Source organism: Coregonus lavaretus (assembly GCF_964263955.1).
Source record: "Coregonus lavaretus genome assembly, chromosome: 36".
Classification (NCBI taxonomy): Eukaryota; Metazoa; Chordata; class Actinopteri; order Salmoniformes; family Salmonidae; genus Coregonus; species Coregonus lavaretus.
The window spans coordinates 4,183,218-4,197,981 of NC_140023.1; the positions used below are offsets into that span (position 1 = coordinate 4,183,218).

A 14,764-nucleotide genomic window follows, 5' to 3' on the forward strand; every position below is an offset into this window, starting at 1 on the left:
GGGATTACAATTGATTTTGATTTATTTTTTTACAGATCTACACAACCTACTCCACATTTTCAAAGTGAAAGAAAGTTATAGAACATTGTCCAAATTAAGAAAAAAATCTGAATTGAATAAGTCTCCACCCCACTGAGTTAATACTTGGTGGAAGCACCTTTGGCAGCCATTACAGCTGTGAATAATTTTCATTAAGATTCTACCAACTTTGCACAACTCTTAGAGCAACATATATCCATTGTTTTTGTCAAGATTGCTCAGGCTCAGTAAATTTCGTTGGGGATCATTGATGGACAACGATATTTAAACCTTGTCTCTGATTTTCAAGAAATGTCAAGACTAAAGTCAGGACTAAGACTAGACAACTCAGGAACACTCAACACCTCTTGGAAAGCCATTCTGGTGTTTCTTTGGCATTCAAATGTGTGTAATTGTCTCGCTGAAAAATACAACTCTATCCCAGGGTTAGGTTTTCAGATGACTGGGGTGGGTTTTCCTCTAACTTTTTACCTGGGCTTTGCTCCTTTCATATTTCTCTTGATCCTGACAAGCTCCACAGTCCCTGCCGATGACAAGCATACCCATAACATGATGCTGCCACCACAATATTTGAAAATACAGAGGGTTTCACTCTTTGTTCTGTTGTATTGTATTTGACCCAAACCTGTAGTTTTTAATTTAGGCCAAAAAGTTAATTTGTTTACTGTGTTGTCTTGCAATATTACTTAACAGCCTTGTTGCAAACAGAATGGATGATTTGGAGTGGATCTTTTAACACAGGCTTCTTTCTTTTCACTTTGTCATATGCAGGGAATGCAATGTTGTTGATCCCTTTGTATTTTAGAGTATTGTGGTGGCAGCATCATGTTATGGGTGTGCCTTCTGCTCTTAGAGGTAATGGATAGCCATGGTTGGGACCTAGTAGCATATACGCGATTTGACTTATTTTTTATATTGTGGCTATAGGCCTACTTCTGATGTCATTATTAGATAAAACATGCATCTTGTTATGAAACGATCTACTTCCTATTAACAACCTCACGATATCACTGTAGCCATTGTTTATTTGTTCTTATAATATTCAATTAAATGAATGTACACTTAACATGATCCATACCTGCTTGTTGGGTTTAGGCTATTTGTTTTCTTCTTTAACGCTACTGTAGCAACCAAGTTTAAGCTATGTCAAATTAATATCGGATGAATGATTTCAACTTATCCATAATAACAATGTATCTAAAGTGTTTTATGTGAAAATGTTTGACCGTTCTCGAGATTATAGATTCTTGAAAGAGTTCAATTTTGATATCGTTAGCCTATGCTCTAGTTGAAATGCAATAATGCATCTAAATTGTGGAGGATCATGACCAAAGTAACCTTATACAACAACAATACTAGATGTCCAATGTGCTAGCCTATATGACCAACAAACATAAGGATGATCACCCCAAGATAGATAGGTATATTCCCGCTCACTCGGAGTAATCTTGCACGCGTTGTAAAATTTAAACAATACTATCCATATCTTGTGGAAACATATTTGTATTGCTAAGGTTTACGTGAATAAATCCTCAAAAGAAGTAGCATAGTATTATTTCTACTTTTTATATTCACCAGTTCACACATGTTCGTATAGCCATGTTCAGACAGCTCACACCGCCAGCAGCATTGTTTGACGCCAGAACAATTCATGCCTCTCTTGGTCCAACTTGTTTATGTTTTGAAAAGTGCCAACGCCATGGCTATAAAATAATCCTGAACAAAGGGAGAATATTATTGTTGCTACCCCTTTTCTATAGCATATAAGACATGGGGCATATAGGCTACCCTTTGTGAGATGTCTTGCGGTTCTCTTCACATCAAAGTTCATTCTGATGTTTTATTTCATTTTTATTTCCTAATATGGTTTCACTTTCTCTACGTTTTTGTCTTCTTCTAAACATTAGAGTGAGATGAGCGCCCCCAAAAACTCGGCCAACTAGCAATCTTTTGTCTCAACCTGAGAGGCCTCCTCTGCCACATAGCTTCTGGCTACTCTTGAAGTAGCATTTACCATTAGGCCTATTATTTTGTATTTAAATATTTGGGACGTATCAATGAAATTAATGATTCAACGGGAATGTTAGTTTTGAATGGTGTATGAAAGGTAGGCCTATATGCGGCCCCTATCACTCAAATAATTTTGATCTACACATATTAACCCAAAACTTTCTGACTACTTTTGAGTCCATTAGTACACTTTTATTTAGTACCCTATATGTTAATTGTTACTGTGTGAGGCTTGGGTTAGTTACAGACCTATTCGGTCCTTAAACATGACATTAATCGTAACTCTTACCCCAAACCCTGCAGAAAGGGTGGAATCATTGTAATATAGCCCGAATTGAATTATGAAATCATGAATAAGTCGCTTCTGTCCAAATGGTTGTATAACAAAGTAGGCCTATAGTTCTACACTGTAGACATATTGTGAGCGCTTCAATTCATTTGGTCAATTTTTATAAATTTGGCATGAGTGGCATGCCTTTGTATTTTAAGTGGAATTGGGCTTAACCATTTTGTAGCCTACCATTTTGTACTGACAAAAGACAATCAATGTATGTTTATGTGAATATTTTAAAATGACAAATTAATAGGAATATATATATATATATATATATAATACATTGTAGACTATTGCTTTGAAATAAAGAATGACAGTATACGCCGCCTCTCATGAAAACTGTAGGCCATGTCACCCCACGGCATTGTTGTTTATGAACAGGAAAAGCGGACATCGATTGTTTCACTGCAGTTGTATCAAATGCCATGCCTATCGAACATTCCCCACACATTACACATTTCAATTGGATTTACAAATGTTTTGACTATTTGATTAAACTATTTTTATTAATTTCTTATCCACAGACATATATATATTATGACAAAGTAGCCTAATTGCACCCAGAACAAATTACCCTATCCTGCCTATTTCAATAATTATAAATTAATGAATTACTTGGGCTGATGGTCTTCACAGAAAAAAACATTGTACTGTGGTTCGCATTGAAAGGGGAGTTTTTGTTTTACAAAATATAACCTATCATCTATATTTAGATTGTCCCTTCACCTTGTGGGATTCAGCAGCAGACTAGTATGGGATGAGATGCTTTTAGGGTGAAGACTTTAAGCCCAATTTTATGTGAATTTGCTATTATTTTCCAGCCATAACAAATGTGCGTATTTGTTTCTGTTGATGAAACAAAAATGTTGGTATGCTAGCTACATAGGCTGCATATTTTTCCTCTGACTATATAGCGTGTCTGAATGTATAACCCGTACATTAGGTTTGTGTTGTTCTTCTTTCATTCATGCTACACATCGCAAACCTATAGCAAAAGTGTCATGTCTTATACTTTAATCAAGTTTATTTTTTTCAAAACATACAGCAACAAAACAGACAATTCTCATACATTAGGCCTATTCTAACAACAAAAAGTGCAAAACTTTGAAAGAACATTTACAAAAGAATCGTCAACATCCAAAATACAATGTTGTGAAATAAATAAACCTATATATAGTCTTCCCAATAAAGGAAAGACATCTGTCAAATGTTAGGCCAAAATGTGTGTGAATCAGCGCATTACTCTCCTGTATATGCTACTATTTTGCTAGTAAATAGGCCTATTGGATAATGAAATCTTAATTAACTGGTTATTACAATAACAATGCAGACTGTTATTTATTTGGATCAGCGTTCGCCAAACTGTGGTACTGTAGGCCTAACCCCATTGTTACGCAAGCCAGATTCAGGAAGTATCAGTGATGAATGTTGTATTTATTTGAATAGGCCTAGGCTATATCAAACCATTATTCTCAGAATGTGAGGTTGGATATAGCCTAGTACTGAAAGCATAAGGCAATTTACAGCTGAGAGTATAGTCCTAATTTACAGGATAAATTAGCATATGGGCAATATGACATTTACTTGTTTTTAAAAAACATTTTAGTCATTTAGCAGACGCTCTTATCCAGAGCGACTTACAGGAGCAATTAGGGTTAAGTTTCTTGCTCAGGGGAACATCGACAGATTTTTCACCTAGTCGGCTCGGGGATTCGAACCAGCGTCCTTTCGTTTACTGGCCCAACGCTCTTAACCTCTAGCCTACCTGCCGCCCCACACGTGAGCATATTACATTTTTGTCATTTTGTCAGGGTTATATCTATATAGGAAGTTGTTAGGAGTTATCGTATTGTGTTTAATTATAAAGGGTAGATGTGACTAAGAAAAAAATTGGAACCACTGATTTAGATGATAAATGCTATATTGGTGTGGATATTATATGCCGGTTTGCCAAATTTGTGTTTGATGTAATAGGACTAAATGATCAGACACTTAACTTGAAGACCTGAATAGGTAGTAGCCTATAACACCTTTATCAAACATGGGTCAAGACAACCGGAACTGGTTTTAACGAGAAACTGAAACCTCAAGTGCTTTATATGAAAGATGGAAACGAGGAGGCCTGCACTGTCATGCACTGTTGTGTCTTTTAATCTACATGTGCTCATTACGGCCTCATAAACAAAACAGAGGACAAAACAGGCTATAATTAATTTAAGAGTACACAAAAAAACTCTACTTCTCTCAAAAATGTGTTGCATACATTACAGATAGGACTACAGCAGTAGCCTACATTGGAGTCTCTGGACGGAGAACCTGAGAAGATATGACTTTTGTAGGCTTTTATTTTCTCCCGCGTGTCTTAACCCTGATCTGTATGACGTTTTCCCCCAAAACGATTTCTAAATTAATTCTCATATAAATAATGAATAAAGCTGTATGTTTTTTTCTTCAATATGCCTATTGATGAATATACTGACAATAAAATGTAAATACATTGTACAATAAATACAAAACATAAATAAATGATTCAAATAATGAACATCTGTACGATATAAATAGCCCGAAATAAAGTTACCTTTGGCAAGTCTATAGTATACATTTTACAACCCACAGGTAACAAAGTTTGTCCCTTAAACGCAAAATAATACATCGTTGCACTTCAGGATACATAGGCCTATGGCCATATTTGTTTTGAGGAATTCTCGTTTCTGACCTAATTTGTGATCACTGTTTGTTTACCCTATAATTGCCATTTCTATGGTGCTTTTATATGTCCTCCCCATGTTGTAGTTGTGCAATCAGTTTAAGAAAGCATTTGGAGTGACCCTCTTTTGATGGGACAACACTCCTGGAAACCCGCTAGAAACGCCTGGTGAAAAAGACGGTAGGGACGTTCTTAGAGAGTTCGAGATCAGTGTTTGTGGCGAGCTCGTGGGCACACCGTAGCCCTGCGCGCTCTGCTGGAGATGCTGCGGCGGGTGCTGGCTCCCTGAGACAAAGTAGCCACTCTGTCCGGATAGTAATCCAGACGTGCTTACACCGTAACTGTTTGACAAACACAGAGCACCGACTGATCCACCTAGATGGCGCGTAAGGTCCCCGTTACTCAGCTGGTCCACCCCGGGGAGTAGAGACCCATACGCGTGCCCTTGGTTCAGAAATCCTGCAGATGATCCATTGTAATGGGGATGGTGCAATGATAAAAACGGCGAGATTTGCCAATACAGAGGGTTGTTCGCCCTGTCGTTTATTCCCAAACTGAGAGGCGCGAAGCGTAGTCCCCGTTTCATCGCCAGCTTGCCCCTGGAGGTAGCAGAGCGTCTCCGAAGTTTTCCCGTAGTTCCACCAATAAACACATCATCGCTCGAAGGGTCCAACATCCAGTAGTTCCCTTTGCCCGGGTCGTCGTAATGCCTTGGCACTTTCACAAAACACTTATTGAGGCTCAGGTTGTGGCGGATAGAGTTTTGCCAGCCTTGCTTATGCTCCCGGTAATATGGAAAGTTCTTCATGATAAACTCATAGATACCGTTCAGAGTCAGTCTCTTCTCAGGACTCTGTCTGATAGCCATCATAATCAAGGCGTTGTAGCTGAATGGCGGTTTATCATATTTCCCATTTTTGCTAGGCTCAGTCTCCCGCTCGGTACCCTCGTCCTCCTCCTTTGGTTTCTCTGGGTCCAAAGGTGCAGATTCCATATCAGGATCCAGGGATTTTTCCGAATCAGAACCCGAAGAACCAGTGTTTTTTTCTGGGATCACCGAGTCCTGTTTGTTACATTTTGAGGGAAGCAGCAGACTCTTGATACTAAATGAAGTAGATCGGTGCACCATCGGCGGCTCTTTCTGATCTCCCATGCCGGACACTGACAAAAATCTCGGGTTTTGTGTTTAAAAACGAAAAGGTCAGACTCGATCGGATCAGGACATTGCATGCATGAAGGAACTTGTAGGATAGAGAGAAGCAGGGGCTGGGATGGAGAAATTAGTCATTAAGAAGGTTGCGTCTTATCACTAGGCTACATCACCAAAGGGGAGGAGCCTGTGGATTGCAGATTTTTTTAAACTGTCAACAAATCCCTATTCCCCATTCGATATTGTTGAAACAAAATAGACTTTCAGTGTACTATATTGATTTGTCTGGACCGCTCAGTTTCCGTATCTGTTTACCATCACTTCATATGTGTGTTTGTGTGTGCACCCGTGCTATCGGTGCGTGCGTACGTGACTGTTTCTGTCAATGTGTGGTTTGCGCGTAAAAGTGTTCGTCGTCTGTCATAGAGAGTCCCCCCCTCTCTGTTTAATGAGGACAATGGTGGTTTGAAAATGCTACATGTTTAGGCAAACAATGTATTTAATGGGGGATTTGAGCATTGTGGGTGCGCTCCAATCATACTATTGTGCTGGAGTACTGGACACGTCAGAGGCACATCAGAGAGCCTATTCAGGCTGAACGCTGCTACTTGAGCGCCTCTAGTGTAGCGTACTGTGATATGCCTGCGTTGAGAGCGCACTATTTGGGGAGTATGCATGGTGTGTTCTGTGACTAAAAATAATTGACTACAAACAACATTTGGTGCTACTAACGAGCTGTGTATAGCCCTACGAGTAACAACTTTGTGTAAAGCTATTATTATTAGCAACAGCCTATTTATTTTTCGAGCTCAGAAACATTGTTTAGGACTGTGCGTAACGAAGCCGATAGCGCCTACAACCAGGGTTTAAATGATACTTTTAGGGTTTTGTTAATGTTTACTTAGGTTACATTTTTGCTGTTATCTAACAGAAATGCTGAAGGTAATAATAGGTAAGCCTTCACTCCAGGTTGGTCATTGAGTTACTGTGCTATTGCAACCCTGCATACAAGAATACTGTTTTATACGTAAGCTACGTATAATTCCGAGTTAAGCACATTGATCTTTTATTCTGGTGTTTTACGTTTCCCTTTTTCTACAGAAGCAAAAAGCTCAACCATGTTTCCAGGTTAAATTGAATAGGGATGAAAGTCCCCTTATTCCTCTCTAGTATTGTGCTGCTTATTCACTCTGTTAAATCGAGCAGTTCATTGGAGCTGGTAGATAGGCGATGTGGTCCTGCCAAGTCTTTAATGGTCTACATATGCAAACTAGTGTGTAATGGCACGTTTCCACTCTAAGGCCTGGGGGGCAAATTGAAGCTATCCGCCTGGGCCTGGCACTGGTGAATTTCCCCTGTATAGTGACACTGTAGAGTTGCTGCTTTCAAAACATGCAGATGTATAGTACATTATCTCCATTTAGCTATAATCACACTGGTATTAAATAGAGGTAGGGCTATTGTAGAAATGGTTTATTGTATGACATCAACCTCTCAGTCAAGTCACAACATTGCCATTGTTCCGTAGGGAAACAATATAGAGAACAGTATAGGGAAACACTATACACCGTACATCAGTGTGTTACCACAGACAGTCAGTTGATTTACCATGGTCACTGACTCTCTGATCCCATGGCACTTATTGTAAGAGTAGGGGTGTTAACACCCGGTGTCCTGGCTACATTGCCAATCTTACCTGGTAAAATAAGGGTTAAATAAAATAAAGGTGTGTATTTGCTCTAAAATTAGATAATAGTATCTTTCCATTTCCCCCAGCAATCCATTCTTCCACAGCTGCACAGATTAAAGCAGTGTTGCCACAATATTAACTATGAACTATTTAAGAGCGAGTTTCAAGTGCAAGATTATGATTTTCTGGTGTCACTAAACATGAACTTGGCTGACACCCCTCTCATCCACTTGAAATCATGGAGCGTGAGGACTTTGGAATGAAGTCATAAGAGAGTCCTTTTAGAGAGGTTCTCTTTTCTTCAAGCTTATTGTCTATAATCAATTAGATGTTAGTTTTGGGTGCTATTTCATTTATTGCTTCCAATTTCCCCTTTTCAAACCCTGGGATTTCTGCCCTTTTTGTGTGGAAAAATGGGTAGTAACAGGGTTTTACAGGTCTTTAGATTTGATTGTTTTGAGTGAATAAAAACCACCATTGCATGCTCTACCTTTTGAAGTGGCTTCACAAATCAGTCACACACAACCTTTTAAAGGGAATATGACAATGTCCTATCATAATGTCACATTCAATACCTAGAAACAGATTCTGGCATTGTCTGTCGTTAAAATTCAAAGTTCAAACGCAGCTTTACTAGAGTACAAAGATAGTCTTGATCGACAATAAAGAAATATACCTCTGTCAAAACATTAGTCAGGCGCCTAAAACAGTACATCTGAGTGCCAGAGCGCCCCCTAGGGATTCTTCCAGGATCTCACATACACATACTGTTAAATACTCTTAAAGCCAAACCTTACACACAAACCCCAAACTAAATCAGTCAGATTCGGCAGCAGCTTCGGGGTCATCCCAAGTTTACTGCTATTTATAGAGCGGCAGTCAGGAGCTCCCTCCAGGGCTACGATGGCAACTCCCCCCACACAGCGTCCTGGGACGCAGGGTGATTACTTCAGCTCCGTCAAGGGGTGGAAGAGACACTGCAATGAACCAGGATGTTCCCACAGGTAAATTATAGCTACCCTACACAGACAGAACATCCTATTGTGGGCTTTCTGCTGCTCTAAATCTGGTCTGTGTGGTCACACATGCTCACATGAATGGGTTTTGTGTGTGTGCGCCCTCGGAATTCTCAGTCACAAACACACACACACACACACACACACACACACACACACACACAGACAGACAGAAGAAGATGTGCAAGTTTATATTGGTAATCAGATCATGTTGAATTGTGTCTCAGCAGTAATAAGGCTTAGTTCTTAGGTTAATTGTCTGGAACGCCTTCAATAGAACATGAGGCTCATGAGGCTAAATCTGTCATGTTAGGTCGGAAGCTAATGTTTAATCATTGCTGATGGAGGTTGGTTTTAGGGCTGCCACAGTGCTGCTCTTCTTTAAAGTGGAACGGACAGCGTTTTAACTACTTTGCACATATGAAACAAACAGACAATCATAATATCAGTCAAAAATATCAAATTCCAAGTTTATGCTTCAAAACCAACTTTATAAGAGGTTTTATAAATATGTTATATTTGGCTCGAAATGCCATGACGTACAGTAAGGCATTGTTGGCAGAATAGATGGACACAGTTCAATGCATGATTAATATAATTCACCAATTCATTTCTTGGTAGTCCAAAAATTATTGCGATCAGGTTGTAAATCACAGCTGCCTTGGTACATTGTTTGCTGCTTCCACCCATTCGGGATGCACTGTTTCAGTTTCAATTACTCAGTATTTTGAACAAAAACGGACGACTGTAACTAAGGCTGGAAATGTCAATACAATCAAACTAGCAAGGGCAATGATCACAAGTCAGTCATAACATGGCTAATAGGCTAGCGCACGTGTCAAACACAAGGCCCGCGGGCCGATTAGGATACACAAGCCAGTATAAATGAGTCAACAGTTGAATCATCTACTTTATGAAATTGCAGCCTGATGCGCTCGCATCAGTGAATTCAACTTCAATTGTGCTACTTTTGCGTGTCCCGTTTACAGCGCGCAGTGGAAGAGAAGTGTACAGACACATGCCACAGTCCTAGCTAGGCTACTAAAATGTTGCAGTCTGGCTTCGGTTTTTAAAGCTTGACAATGAATAACCAAAAAACTAAACCTGCAACAAAACACCATGCAAAGGAGAAAAATTTAGGCGGCAGGTGGCTTAGTGGTTAAGAGCCTTGTGCCAGTAACCGAAAGGTCGCTGGTTCTAATCCCGAGCCGACTATGTGAAAAATCTGTAGATGTGCCCTTGAGCAAGGCACTTAACCCTAATTGCTCCTGTAAGTAGCACTGGATAAGAGCATCTGCTAAATGACAAATAAATAAAATAAATAAATATTACAGCAACATTTGAGTAGTCTTTGCATAAGCATTCAGCTCCCTGAGTCAATACATGTTAGAAAAACCTTTGGCATCGATTACAGCTGTTAGTCTTCTTGGGTAAGTCTATAAGAGCTTTGCACACCTTGATTGTGCAATATTTGCCCATTATTCTTTTCAAAATTCTTCAAGCTCTGTCAAGATGTTGGGGATCATGGCTAGACAGCAGTTTTCATGTCTTGGCATAGATTGCCAAGCAGATTTACATCAAAACTGTAACTTGGCCTCAGAAACGTTCACTGTCTTCTTGGTACGTTGTGTTGTAGGTTATTAATATAATATTATTGTCCTGCTGAAAGGTGAATTCCTCACCCAGTCTCTGGTGGAAAGCAGACTGAAGCAGGTTTTCCTCTAGGATTTTGCTTGTGCTTAGCTCCATCCTGTTTATTTTTTATCAACAACCAAAAATCCCAAGTCCTTGCCAATGTCATGATGCAGCCACCACCATGCTTGAAAATAAGGAGGCAGTTAGTGATGTGCTGTGTTGGATTGGCCCCAAACGTCATTTCAAAATGTTTTTGTTGCTCCTGCTGCTCTGTATCGTTCCCTTTCTCCAAACGTCAAATTTAGAAGTTTAGGCACAAAGATGGTTAAGGTTAGAGATAAGGTTAGGGATAGGGTTAAAACATTACGTTTAGGCACACCGAATGGTTAAGGTAAGGGTTAAGGTTAGGGATAGGGTTAAAACATTACGTTTAGGCACACCGAATGGTTAAGGTAAGGGTTAAGGTTAGGGATAGGGTTAAAACATTATGTTTAGGCACACCGAATGGTTAAGGTAAGGGTTAAGGTTAGGGATAGGGTTAAAACATTACGTTTAGGCACACCGAATGGTTAAGGTAAGGGTTAAGGTTAGGGATAGGGTTAAAACATTACGTTTAGGCACACCAAATGGTTAAGGTAAGGGTTAAGGTTAGGGATAGGGTTAAAACATTATGTTTAGGCACTCATTCCAAATGTTTATAGCAAGGGTTAAGGTTTGGGATAGGCAGTGGTGGAAAAAGTACCCAATTGTCATACCTGAGTAAAAGTAAAGATACCTTAATAGAAAATTACTCAAGTAAAAGTGAAAGTCACCCAGTAAAATATTACTAGAGTAAAAGTCAAAAAGTATTTGGTTTTAAATATACTTAAGTATCAAAAGTACATGTAAGTGCTAAAATATACTTAAGTATCAAAAGTAAAATAATACATCATTTCAAATTCCTTATATTAAGTAAACCACACGGCACAATTATTATTATTATTTTTAATTTACGGATAGCCAGGGGCACACTCCAACACTAAGACATAATTTTCAAACAAAGCATTTGTGTTCAGTGATTCCGCCAGATCAGAGGCAGTAGAGATGACCAGGGATGTTCTCCTGATAAGTGGGTGAATTGGACCATTTTCCTGTCCTGCTAAGCATTCAAAGTGTAACGAGTACTTTTAGGTGTCAGGGAAAATGTATGGAGTAAAAAGTATATTATTTTCTTTAGGAATGTAGTGAAGTAAAAGTAAAAGTTGTCAAAAATATAAATAAAAAAGGCAAGTTTTAAAGATTTTTCTGACATCCTCAAGACATGGATGGACATCCAATTTTGATATCAATCTTGAATGACCTGGCTGGTAGTAAACTACCCAATATCTTTTTAACTGTTTTTCACACTGTGTATTCATATACTGTATTATTCAGATAGCTCATTCTAATATATCTATTACTACTGTACATTGTATTTTGTTACACTGTTTATATATACACTGAATTCTCGACATAACTCACTGTAATATACATGCATTTGCTGCACTGTAATGAGCTAGTACCACAAGCATTTCGCTGCACCCGCTATAACATCTGCTAAACTGTGTACGCGACCAATCAACTTTGATTTGATTTGAATATAAGTAATTTAACATAGGGTCGTATAAGTTCCTCCCTTTAATAGGCTACATCAACACATTTCAACCAAAATATAACTGAGAGGTGTCATAAAGGCATAAACATAACAACTTTCAATCAATCAATAAAATGTTAATGTCACATGCTTCGTAAACAACAGGTGTAGACTAACAGTGAAATGCGTACTTACCGGCCCTTCCCAACAATGCAGAATACAATAAAAAATTATAAACAATAATAGAAAAAGAAATAGTAACAAAAGGAATAAATACACAATGAGCAATGATAGCTTGGTTATAAACACGGGGTACCAGTACCAAGTCCATGTGCAGAGGTATGATCAAATTGAGGTAGATATGTACATATAGAGTGCATTTGGAAAGTAATCAGACATCTTGAATTTTTCCACATTTTGTTAAATTACAGCCTTATTCTAAAATGGATTAAATAAAAAAAAATCCTCAACAATCTACACACAATACCCCATAATGACAAAGCGAAAAAGTATTTAAATTTATTTATTTATACAAAATTAAAAACAGAAATACCTTATGTACATAAGTATTCAGACCCTTTGCTATGAGACTCGAAATTGAGCTCAGGTGCATCCTGTTTCCATTGATCATCCTTGCGATGTTTCTGCAACTTGATTGGAGTCCACCTGTGGTAAATTAAATTGATTGGACATGATTTGGAAAGGTACACACCTGTCTATAGAAGGTCCCACAGTTGACAGTGCATGTCAGAGCAAAAACCAAGCCATGAGGTCAAAGGAATTGTCCGTAGAGCTCCAAGACAGGATTGTGTCGAGGCACAGATCTGGGGAAGGGTACCAAAACATTTCTGCAGCATTGAAGGTCCCGAAGAACACAGTGGCCTCCATCATTCTTAAATGGAAGAAGTTTGGAACCACCAAGACTCTTCCTAGACCTGGCCGCCCGGCCAAACTGAGCAATTGGGGGAGAAAGGCCTTGGTCAGGGATGTGACCAAGAACCCGATGGTCACTCTGACAGAGCTCCAGAGTTCCACTGTGGAGATGGGAGAACCTTCCAGAAGGACAACCATCTCTGCAGCACTCCACCAATCAGGTCTTTATGGTAGAGTGGCCAGACGGAAGCCACTCCTCAGTAAAAGGCACATGACAGCCCGCTTGAAGTTTGCCAAAATGCACCTAAAGAACTCTCAGATCATGACAAACAAGATCTGGTCTGATGAAACCAAGATTGAACTCTTTGGCCTGAATGCCAAGCGTCACGTCTGGAGGCAACCTGGCACCATCCCTACGGTGAAGCATGGTGGTGGCAGCATCATGCTGTGGGGGTGTTTTTCAGTGTCTGGGACTGGGAGACTAGTCAGGATCGAGGGAAAGATGAACGGAGCAAAGTACAGAGAGATCTTTGATGAAAAGCTGCTCCAGAGTGCTCAGGACCTCAGACTGAGGTGAAGGTTCACCTTCCAACAGGACAACCCCCTAAGCACACAGCCAAGACAACGCAGGAGTGGCTTCGGGACAAGTCTCTGAATGTCCTTGAGCGGCCCAGCCAGAGCCCGGACTTGAACCCGATCTAACATCTCTGGAGAGACCTGAAAATAACTGTGCAGCGACGCTCCCCATCCAACCTGACAGAGCTTGAGAGGATCTGTAGAGAAAAATGGGAGAAACTCCCCAAATACAGGTGTGCCAAGCTTGTAGCGTCATACCCAAGACTCAAGGCTGTAATCGCTGCCAAAGGTGCTTCAACAAAGTACTGAGTAAAGGCTCTGAATACTTATGTAAATGTGATATTTCAGTTGTTTATTTTTCATAAATTTGCAAAAAGTTCTAAAAACCTGTTTTTGCTTTGTGATTATGGGGTATTGTGTGTAGATGGATGAGGGGGAAAAACAATTGAATCCATTTTAGAATAAGGCTGTAACATAACAAAATCTGGAAAAAGTGAAGGGGTCTGAATACTTTCCGAATGCACTGTAGGTAGGGATAAAGTCACTAGGCAACAGGATAGATAAGACAGTAGCAGCAGCGTAGGTGAATAGTGTGGAAGTGTGTGTGTGGAGAATATGTGCCTGTGTGTACGTGTCATGTGTGAGTGAGTGTGTGTGTGTTGGAGTGTCAGTGTACATACATGTGAGTAAGTGTGTGTGTAGAGTCCAGTGTGTGTGCATCAAGTCAAAAAGAGTTAGTGCAAAAAGGATTGATGCAGATAGTCCGGGTAGCTATTTGGTTAACTATTTAGCAGTCTTAAGGCTTGGTGGTGAAAGCTGTTCAGGAGCCTTTTGGTCCCCAGACTTAGCATTCCGGTACCGCTTGCCGTGCGGTAGCAGAGAGAACAGTCTATGACTTGGATGGCTGGAGTCTTTGACAATTTTTAGGGCCTTCCTATGACACCGCCTGGTTTAGAGGTCCTGGATGGCAGGGAGTTCGGCCCCAGTGATGTACTGGGTCGTACACACTACCCTCTGTAGCACCTTGCGGTCAGATGCCTAGCAGTTGCCATACCAAGCAAGTCAAGTCAAGATGCTCTCAATGGTGCAGCTGTAGATCTTCTTGAGGATCTGAGGGCCCAT

General features: G+C 39.8%; 1 pseudogene across 1 annotated transcript; it reads right to left on the reverse strand.

Annotated features, from left to right (window-relative positions):
• Positions 1 to 5,184: 5,184 nt before the first annotated feature.
• On the reverse strand, positions 5,185 to 6,320 carry LOC311110762 (forkhead box protein G1-like; annotated as a pseudogene). Its single transcript has one exon. The product of its transcript is annotated as a forkhead box protein G1-like (transcript).
• Positions 6,321 to 14,764: the final 8,444 nt, after the last annotated feature.